We start from the raw sequence: 9,632 nt of genomic DNA on the forward strand, positions 1-9,632 counted from the left end.
CTGGATGAGATCAGGAGCGTGGTTTTTCCCTCCTGTTATTTGCAATTTTGGGCCGGCCGACAGAAGCCGATTCCTGGGGCCAGCAGGGTTGGTGGTGGGGAGATGGGGCGGGAGGAAAAGCAAATACAACATCTACCAGCAGTCCCCGTGGATGCTGCAGGGCTGGTACACCGTGTACCCTGCGGAGCATTTGCTTTGTGTCTGTGCCTACCGGGGAAAATAAATACAAAAATAATGCATACAGCTGGGTTTCTTATATAAATAAATGTCTGGGGAGAGACCTGGCTGTGGGTAACCTGCTGGGAAAGTCCTGGTCAGATGGGAATTGTAGAGTTAAACACTCCAGTCTCACTTGGATGTGTCTCGGCTTTGATTTATACTTCTGATTGGATGTTTGCCTGGCCTGATCAGAGAGCTTGGGCAGCGGCTCATGTTGACACTTGGTGTTTAGCTCTGGGTAAAGTTTAAACAGGACTTATCATGGCTCTGACACCTCGTGAAGGCTTCCCTGGTTTAACAGCATGCTTCATGCCATCTCTTGCATAGATTTTTACTCCTTTGCTGTCCTAGATATTCAAAAAGAAAAAGGTAAACTTGCAAAGTAAATTCATGGAATAGCTTATTCGAAGGCTCCTCTAATTTTAAAATAACCCCGTTGCCCTCAAATCATGTGGCCATTTCTCTACTCGCTTATGCTGGTAGAATATAAAGCTGGAAGAAGTGATCTGAGGTCAATGAGGCCGATCCAGCCTTTCAGAAACTGTTAACTGCATTGCCCGTATTGCTTACGTTTGCCCCAGAAGCAGCGTTGGGCTCTGCTGGGACTAAAGCAGCCTCATGCGGGAGGAAAGGCTCATTTTTAGGGTCTAGCATTGCAACCAGACTTCAGCTGGAGTGGCTCAAAATGGTAACTCTAATTTGTGACTCTCTCGTATTTTTTCCCCCCAAATTGTAATGGCTTCTTCCTCTTTTGCTTTTACCAGAAATAGCTCAAATTAACAGCTGTCAGGTTTGTTCCCCCATTTTTCTCCCATCCGTAGAAGGGGAGCGTTGAGATACCCGCTCCCGGTGCAGCTTCGGGGGCTCGGATGGCCAAGGGCTGCCCCCAGCTCTGCTTGCACCCTCTCGCGCAGGTTGGGTGACAATATTTAGAAGGGAGTGGGTGACAGTATTTATCCCACTCACCCCAACTGCTGTCCACCTAATTTCAAACGTAAAGACCAGCAGAGAGGTGCATTGGAAGTGGAGTTTAACACAGCCATTCCCGGCCTGATGCGGGCTCTGGCTTTGGACAAAGCTCATGCTAAATAACATCGTAGTAATTTAATTTTATGCTTCGGTTTTTATGAGTAACAATTAAGAAAAAAAGCGGAACGTAATTACAGCACCTTGAAGTGTAGCGTTACTGGGCCAAAGACTGAAATGAGGTTACAATATGACAGCCTTTTATCTTGGATCTGATAGGGGTGTTATTCATTGTATTAAAAATTTGCCAAGAGAGGCTTCGCTGAAAATTAACCCATGTTATCACAGTGAGTAATATCCTGGTTTTATCATGTGGAATAAATAAATAATACAGACTTATGCTTTTGCTTAATGAGGTTACACTGAGTGCAGAGTGAGGAAACAGTGTTATCTCCGATGCAAGAAAACAGTGATTAAGGTGAGATGAAACTGGAATAGAAAGTGTCCCCAATTTTCTTGCATAACGGCAGAGCTTGTATTACTATTAATTATATTATGCAACAGGAATATGATGGAATTTGGCTCTATCTAGCAACAGACCAGGGTGAAAAACTCTTTGCAAACATCTCTGTGATTTCTCAGGAAAATTCCACTTTTGTGATGCTCGTGACACCATTTTCTTGCCTTGACTGGTTGTGGTTGTTTGGCTTCGAGCCACCCTGCCGAAACAACCCATCTGGCCCAGCCCGGGGAGCCTTTTCCACTTGATCTCGCTGGTGCTTTTCCCACCTGAATCCCCAACCTGCTGCTCTGCACCGTGGGACTGACAAATCCAGGCTCAAAGTGATGTGGACTATTGGCATGACTGATGGGGAAAACTCCCAAATTAGAATCGCAGAATAACTCAAATTGGAAAGGACCTGTAAGGATCACCGAGTCCAACTCCCAGCTTGTGAGAGCTGAGGTCTGCTTGGTGGTGGAACGTGGACCTGGCTTGCTTGAGCCTGTATGATGGGCCAGACGTGCTGGACAGGCACTTTCCCCAAGTGACTGGTGGTATTTCTTTAGGTGAATAGTTAAACCCCACAGAACGTGTCTGTGCTACCGGTGGGAGTGGGGCTGGCAAAGCATCTGAAGCCAAGGGAAGGAGAGGGCTGGGGTCTGCCCGGCCACCGTGACATGGTGCTTGGGGAACATCCCATCCTACAGCGTGTACTGGCAGGGATGGAGGGGATGCTCGCTCGTGCCACAAGCCTGGGTTTGGGAATCAATTGGCCTGATTAAGAAAGCGTTGTTATGGGCAGAAAGATGAATAGCCTGATTCTGGGCTTCATTAGCCGAGAGCCTGAAATTTTTTCACGTGAACAAAAAGATCGTCTGGGATATTAATCCCTTGCACCTGTTTAGCTTTGTTCAACCTCGCTCTGCCCCGGCCGGGGTTGCATCAGCAGGCATGACACTGCAGGCAAGAAGAAACCGGCCGCAGCAGAGGAATTAACCGTGCTTTTCAGTCAACGCGTTCGCGGGACAGAGCGCCGAGCTGCGCCTGATGGGTTTGAACTCCCAAGCTGGCACGGGGGAGCCTCGACGTCTCCCTGGCACACCGAGCCCGTGGGTCGGAGTGGTCCGGAGGAAGGGGACGAGGTGGCCGTACCCCCGGGGCTGCCCGTCCCATCGCCGCAGTTCTGCACACAGAAAGGACCGCGGAGCCTGGGCTCGGCGCCGCTCCCGGCTCCGGCTGCACCCAGGTTTCTCTTCCAAAAAAGAACTTTTTCCTCCCCCTCTAAAATAACTATGCTGAAGGGCTTGAAAAAAGCAAACAAACCGCTTGTCCCTTCGTGCCAGTGGATGTTAATAATACCAGGAATACTATTATCCTCTGGGCTATCATCATCTATAATACCTCCAGAAATCTCCTGGGTAGTTTTAATTATGTTTGTGCCTTTTCTTTCAGCCCTTGTTATCTCTCGGGTTCCTCTGGGTTGGGGGAAGGGTCACGGCACCAAAGTCGCTTCTCTAAAGCGCCTTTGTTTTCCCTGCGCAGGTATTAAGTTGATGGCACAACAATCCCCCGAGTACATTAGATTCGCTTTTCTGCCCTCCCCTGCCTGAATGCAGACCTTGTGCGTCCCCCGTGCACGGAGCGAGCCCGGCGCGGGCAGCCCGAGGAGCAGGCCCGCAGGAATGCAGGTGAACAGAGCCAAATTGTTCCAGCTACGAGAAGAAGGGAAGAGAGAGGGAGAAGGAGAGAAAGGAAAAGCAAAGGAGAGAAGGAAGAGCTGGGAGGGGGGGAAAAAAAAAAAATCCTGGTCTGTGCGTGGTGGAATTTCTCTGGAGATATTTGCAGGGTTAAAAAAAATAATGCTTAGAAAAATAAAGAGTCCTGCCTTCCACGTGTGCCTGTAAGGGGAGGTTTTTGTCAGTGGCCTCCATGGGAAGGTGACGTTTGAGAGAACAATTGCTGGGCTGTTGTACCGTGCCTGCCGCTATGAATGAAGCTTAAGAAAAGGTGTCCTTGGACTCCTGCTAAAACCCATCATCTTCTCCATTCCCTGCGTGTGCCTGCTCGCTGCCGCTGCCTCCCAAAATGGGTCGAGAGCTTATAAACAAAGCGGTATAAAAGATGAGATTGGAGCGTGCTCCAGCCTCATTTCCTTGCTGGCGGCGGCAGCCGGCTCGCTGCTCGTCCCTGCTGCAGCGCGGTGGGATGCCGGGGCTGCGGCTCGGTGGTCCCTGCTCTCTGGGAAGCTCTGGCATTGCAGAAAACAAAGTCGAGGACAGAGACAGGGGGGAAGCTGGTCCTGAACAGGGGCTTTGGGGCAACTTGTCCTTCGAGCTGGGCCACGTGGTCCCCGTGAGCGTCACGGGTGCTCGCTCGCTGAGGAGTGGGCAAGTAGTGGCCATGCACCTGCCTGGTGTGTTGCCCGGCTCGTTGCAGTGTTCTCTGGGCTGTGAATTCACCCGTGAGCGCGAGGGTTTCTGTAGCACCACAGAGACGTGGTCCAGGTGATGGCACCGTGTTGTTCTGGGGAGGCTGGACATCCGTGGTCTGCAGAGGTGCCCCGGGATCCCCACCACAGATGAACAGGGTAGAAAATGAAGAGCATGACCTTGGAATGGCTTCGCATAAACCCTGGGATGTGTAGGTATGTATATGCCTATGTGTGTGTGTATATGTATATGTACAGTATATGTGCCCTCCCTCTGTTCCTGTCCCAGCAATACTATGTTCAGCCCGTGCGAAAACTCTTAACATCTTCTTTCCCCAACCTGAAATGGGAAGTAAATCCAGTTTTTTGTTGCTGAGAGTTTAACTTCTTCAAAGGTCAGGAAACTATATAGCTGTACAGGGTCTTAGCAGCATTGCCGTAGGATCTTCTCTTTGAACGTGTCTTCTCCTGGAGCAGGGCTGAGGAACGGAGCTGCAGCGGTCCAGGGAGAGGAATGGCAGTGGCTGAATGTCATCTGGCACCATCCCGTCTTCACTGAGCTTTCCTCTCTGGCATGCTCTGTTTTATTAAAGGGTTTGACTCATTTCTTGAAGTTTAGCAGGCATTCACAAAAGATATGAGTAAAATAGTAACTGTATTAATAATGTAAAATAGAGATCTGTTGTCCATATACAGGTACACAGCAGAGCATGCTATATGCTGTGCAAGTACAGAGCTTTTACGTAATATTGAGCACAAAATTTATGGTGATTGTAGTTTTGAGCTGTGCATATGTTTTCAGCTAAGAAAATTTTAAGTTGCAATGAACATTTAGGTCGTCAGGAATTTTTAAAAATCTCCTTGTAGATTTAGAATATTTTTTTTCTTTTCTTTTCTTCTGATGTGTTACTTGGCATTTACCCAGTGATGATGCCTCTCAGTGCTGCACTTTATTGTGTTATCTATTTCTGCAAAATGGAGTGAGGTTAAGGTGGTTAGAAACGTGTGTCCTCATTAGCAGGATGGAGGGATGACTATGGACACCCAGGAGAGCCTTGCCTGGGGGTTGAACAGAGGCTCAGGTTCAAAAGAAACATTTTTCCCTTTCTGCTTATGCTTTTTGCCGGTGGCAAATTACTTAATGTGTCTCGCTGCCTTAGTTTCCCATCTATTCAACAAGAATGATGCTAATTATGAACACTCCCAGTAATGGTGAGATAGGGAAGGAGGGCACAGTCTTTGTGGTAAGTGTTGATGTATTCACTCAGGCGATAGCAATGAAACCGCAGTTACTGAAGTGTCCCAGGGAATCACACTGGAACTGCACTAAATATCAAGGGTCTGTTCTGAACACTGAAGTGAACAGAAATTCGTAGTGAATGAATCAGAGGTGGGGGGAAAAACCGATTTGCCATGAGTTTGTCATTGGTAGATGTTAGAGGAAAGTCTTCTATTGGTTTTATTAAAAAAAGAGAAAGAAGCAGATGCAAAGGACGCCTCTGACACTGTGATAAAATATTGCATGCAGCACTAAGCTGAGAAATCATCTGTCATCACGCTCCCACACTTAAAATCTACTCAGGCCATAAGCTCTTCGGAGCAGGAATATGCTGTCTATTTGGTGCTACTTCCCGAGTGCAATGCGTCACACCTAGGAGAAATAGTAATGCAGTCTCAGACCAGGATCGCTGCATAACGCACTTTCCACTTGTATTCAGGGGGAGCGGTTGTGGGGGGGGTGTGTGTGTGATAATGCCTCCCCACTGGGGAGCAGACGTTGGCAGGAGTTTATTTTTCCCTGTATACAACAGTGGCCATCCCTCACCTGATACATTGCAAGTGGGTTTCATTCTCACAACGCTCGGTAAAGTTAAAACAATCTTTTTTCCGTTTTACAGGGAAGAAACAGAGTCAGAGGAGCAGCTGTGGGACTTGTGCAAAGCCCTGTGGAAAATAGGAGAGACCACGGCAGGGAGAAAACCCACCAGACTCCACTCCAGTCCCTTTATTTTTCCCCTTTATAGCCCGAGGGATGAAGAACGGGCACAAACCCTGTAGATAACCAGCCGAGAGCCCTGCTGTCCTTCTGACCAGCCTTGCTGCATCCCGGCAGCTCTGCTGGCTGAAGCAGGTTGGACCCACGTGTGGCGTGTGGGGTGGGCGCAGCGTGGACCTGAGGACTCATGCTGGCTCGTTGCCATTTTCTGTTGGCTGATAACTCCAACGTTCTTCTTCTGTAGCGTATTTATTTACTTTTCTTTTTTTTTTTTTCCATTGGAGAACAGGCAGCACTGTAAGAGAGTTGGAGTTGCTGTGGAGTGGGTTGGGTGATGAGGGGAACCTGGCTGGCAGTAGCCTGAGGCTATCATAAAAAAAACTGAAACAGGAGTGTTAATGCTTTAGCTGAGTTATGGAGAAATGGTAACACTGTTCGAAAAGAAATTGCGAGAGTAATACATCTGGGAGCACGCTGCACCCCTTCAGAGGCTTGGGAGCAAGTGCAGGCTGGAAGGACACTTGGGGGCACTGGTGGGGGTGTGTGTGCAGAAAGATGCAGAACTGCAAAGAATTTCAGCTGGAAAGGACCTCTGCCGGTCTCCAGTCCAACCCCACTCAAAGCAGGGCTAACCGCATTGGGTTGCTTGGTGCATGTCCTGTCAAGGTTTGAATATCTCCAAGGATGGAGATCCCACAACCTCTCCATGTCCCTGTTCCAGTGTCCGACCACCCTGATGGTGAAAACAGTTTCTCCTAATGCCCCATGTCCCTGCTTGTGACCATTATCTCTTGTCCTGTGCCCCTCCAAGAACAGCGTGGCTCTATCTTCTCTGTGCCCTCAAATTAGGAGATTGAAGACAGCAATAAGATCCATCCTCTTCCTTTCTAAGGCTGATCAAACCCAGTTCTCTCAGCCTGTCCCCAGCTCTCCACCATCTCGGTGTCTTCTGCTGGACTCAAGCCGGTATGTCCGTGTCCGTCTTGTACGAGGGGGAACCAAGACTGGACACGGTACTGCAGATGTGGTCTTGCAGGTGGTGAACCCCCTTGGGTAGGCTGCACGGGGCTCTGCCCTCCTCTCTGTTTCATTTCTGGTTCTTTCAGAGATTAAATGATGTGCTGGCAATGGCAGCCCTTGTGTGCACTTGCATCTATGATGCTTGACAGCATTGCATCACGTCACGTGGAGGAGGAAAGGAGATGTCCTCTAGTTGAGGTTTCTCAATCCACATGGTCATTCAGCTGGTGCCTACCTGCACAATATGGATTTGGGGTGTTTGGTTTTGGTGTTCTGGTCTCGTTCTGTTCCTGATGTCTTTAGGAGAACATCTTCAGCCAGCACGGTCCTTTGCTGGCAAGAGTCAGATTAACTCCACTGAAGTCAAAAGCTCCTAGAACAACAATCTGCTGGGAATTATGAATAAATGCAAATAGTGTTTGTTTGATTTACTTTTCAGGTCTGGCCAGGAAACCTTCAAGTAGCAGCACTTTCCCTTTTAAGCAGGTAAGTACTTTTTTAAAACATACACGGGAATGTCTGTGCTCCTCTGTTTATTGCTATAAATCTTTCTGTGCCTGAGCTTTTAAATAGCGATTCGCATGGTAACTTCACGCTTGTGAAATTCATGAATGCGAGGAGCTGATGAACCGAGCGGCCGTAGCGCGTGGTGGGACACCTACTCCAAACTGGAAAGGGGGAGAGAAATCACGGGCGTCTGGGAAATGGGGTGATGGGGAGAAGAGGAGAAGGGGGTTGGAGGAGACCTGGACAAGCAGCAGGTGATGGTCAAATCTCTGGTCCAGGCTGGGGGACGGCGATCTGTGGCACTGGCACAAGGGAGGTGGGGCTGTTGGTTCACGGGAGATTTGTTTCATCTGGGGAATCTGATCTGTTGGGGTGAACGGGAACATAACGAAATTCTTTGAGAAGAGGTGGTAAATGATCAAATCAGCTGAGATTTTTGGCTTAAATATTTTGGTTTTAAATTCTATAATAAAAAAATGTTTTTTTAGTTTTAATATTCATTTTTTCAACATTTTTCCACAAAAGGCAGAAACTTTGTCAGGGGAGGGGGAAGTGTAACCTAACCTCCAATTTTCTGTCCCAAACCAGTTTTGACTAGCCATACCAACAATGTAATCATCAGAGGGTTGGTTTTTTTTTTCCCCTCCTTAGCAAACAGCAGGCCAAGTATCATTTAAAAAAAAAAAAAATAAAAAAAATCACCAATAAAAAAAATCACAGCCTTTTGCCATACATGGCTGGTGTATTTTTCCTTTGGAAGTTGGCCACCCCAAGCACACACAGGGCTCTCTGTGAGCCTACCTCACCCTCCAAGAAAGAGCAGAAGAGAAAAACTCCCTGTGACTTGGATGGGTTCCTTACGGGGGGGAGGTGGGCTGGCGGGAAGGGGGGCGAGCGCAAGGCAGCGTTTTGAACTAAGTTCCTTTTTCTATTTTATTTAGATTAGGTTCTGCTCAGCAGGGTGATTTCTTAATTAGAGCAGCCCAGTCTTGCAGGCCTGTCGCTCCAGACCCCTGCTCTGCCTTCTTAAGTTTCACGAGGGAAGTTGTCGTGCCTTATTTCCTGAGCTCTAATATTCGAGCAATGTGCGGTGATTTCAATGGGAGGAAAAGACATGTAATTTAATCATCTTTATTAGATTTTGGGCGAAGGAGGGGGCAAAGCAGTAGGAACCATGTCCTCTGCTTGTCTCTTGACTTTCTCTTCTGCTTCTAGTGGCCAGAGATGAGATTTCATGGGAGAAGGAGCAGAAAAGCAATGATCCTAAAAGACCATGTAGTGATGGACTTTTTGTCCTATGGGTATGAAGTTTTCCTGCGCAGTAGCTGTTATCTCAGTCTCGGGCAGATCCACGACCCTAAATTTTGATTTTTAATCCATTTGCTTACGTGAAAGGGAATCCCATCCCTCCAAAGGGTATTACTGGAGTGGGGCGAGAGGCTGGTGGTGCCAGTTCAAGCAGAGTAAATGGGGAAGCAAAATGTGGAAATTTGGAAGTTTCAGGTGTTTTCTGGGAATCCGAGGAGGGCGGGCAGCGTGCTGCAGCCGGCCTCTGCCGGGAGTGCGGCATTGCCACCGCGTCACGGGCACGGTTCTGCTCAGCTCCCGCTTACAGAGAGCAGATGAGAGCTTCTCCCAGCCCCTCCGGGCCACGTGGGGGAAAAGTTATACGAACAAAAATTGGGGAATTTTTTTGAAACTGGAGACGGTGAGGAAAAAAGGCTTTGTTTCACGGTAGCGGCTCAGAAGTTTGATTCTTCCTATTACTCTTACTGCGCAGAGCTGATGTGAAACATCGGCAGCGGGGATGCAGTCCATGCGCCGAGGGGCACCGGGACTTCTGCATTTCGGTGGATGGTGGAGGAGAAAATCTGCCTGTGGCAAGACCTGTTCATGCTGACTCGCTGCCTGCACATACGCGCCATATGCCCAATCTTAATACTTAATGTAAATCCATTCTAATCCATTGACGCCAACGAAGCCGGGCTATTTTA

At 48.4% G+C, this 9,632-nt stretch overlaps 1 long non-coding RNA gene across 1 annotated transcript in view; it reads left to right on the top strand.

The window, feature by feature from the left end:
* Positions 1 to 3,482, top strand: part of LOC128151351 (uncharacterized) — an 87,446-nt gene extending 83,964 nt beyond the window's left edge. The window contains exon 3 of the long non-coding RNA XR_008238351.1: positions 3,230 to 3,482. This is a non-coding gene — a long non-coding RNA (uncharacterized LOC128151351). The remainder of the gene's footprint in view (positions 1 to 3,229) is intronic.
* Positions 3,483 to 9,632: the final 6,150 nt, after the last annotated feature.

The sequence above is a fragment of the Harpia harpyja genome, chromosome 14 (genome assembly GCF_026419915.1).
Source record: "Harpia harpyja isolate bHarHar1 chromosome 14, bHarHar1 primary haplotype, whole genome shotgun sequence".
In the NCBI taxonomy this organism is placed as follows: Eukaryota; Metazoa; Chordata; class Aves; order Accipitriformes; family Accipitridae; genus Harpia; species Harpia harpyja.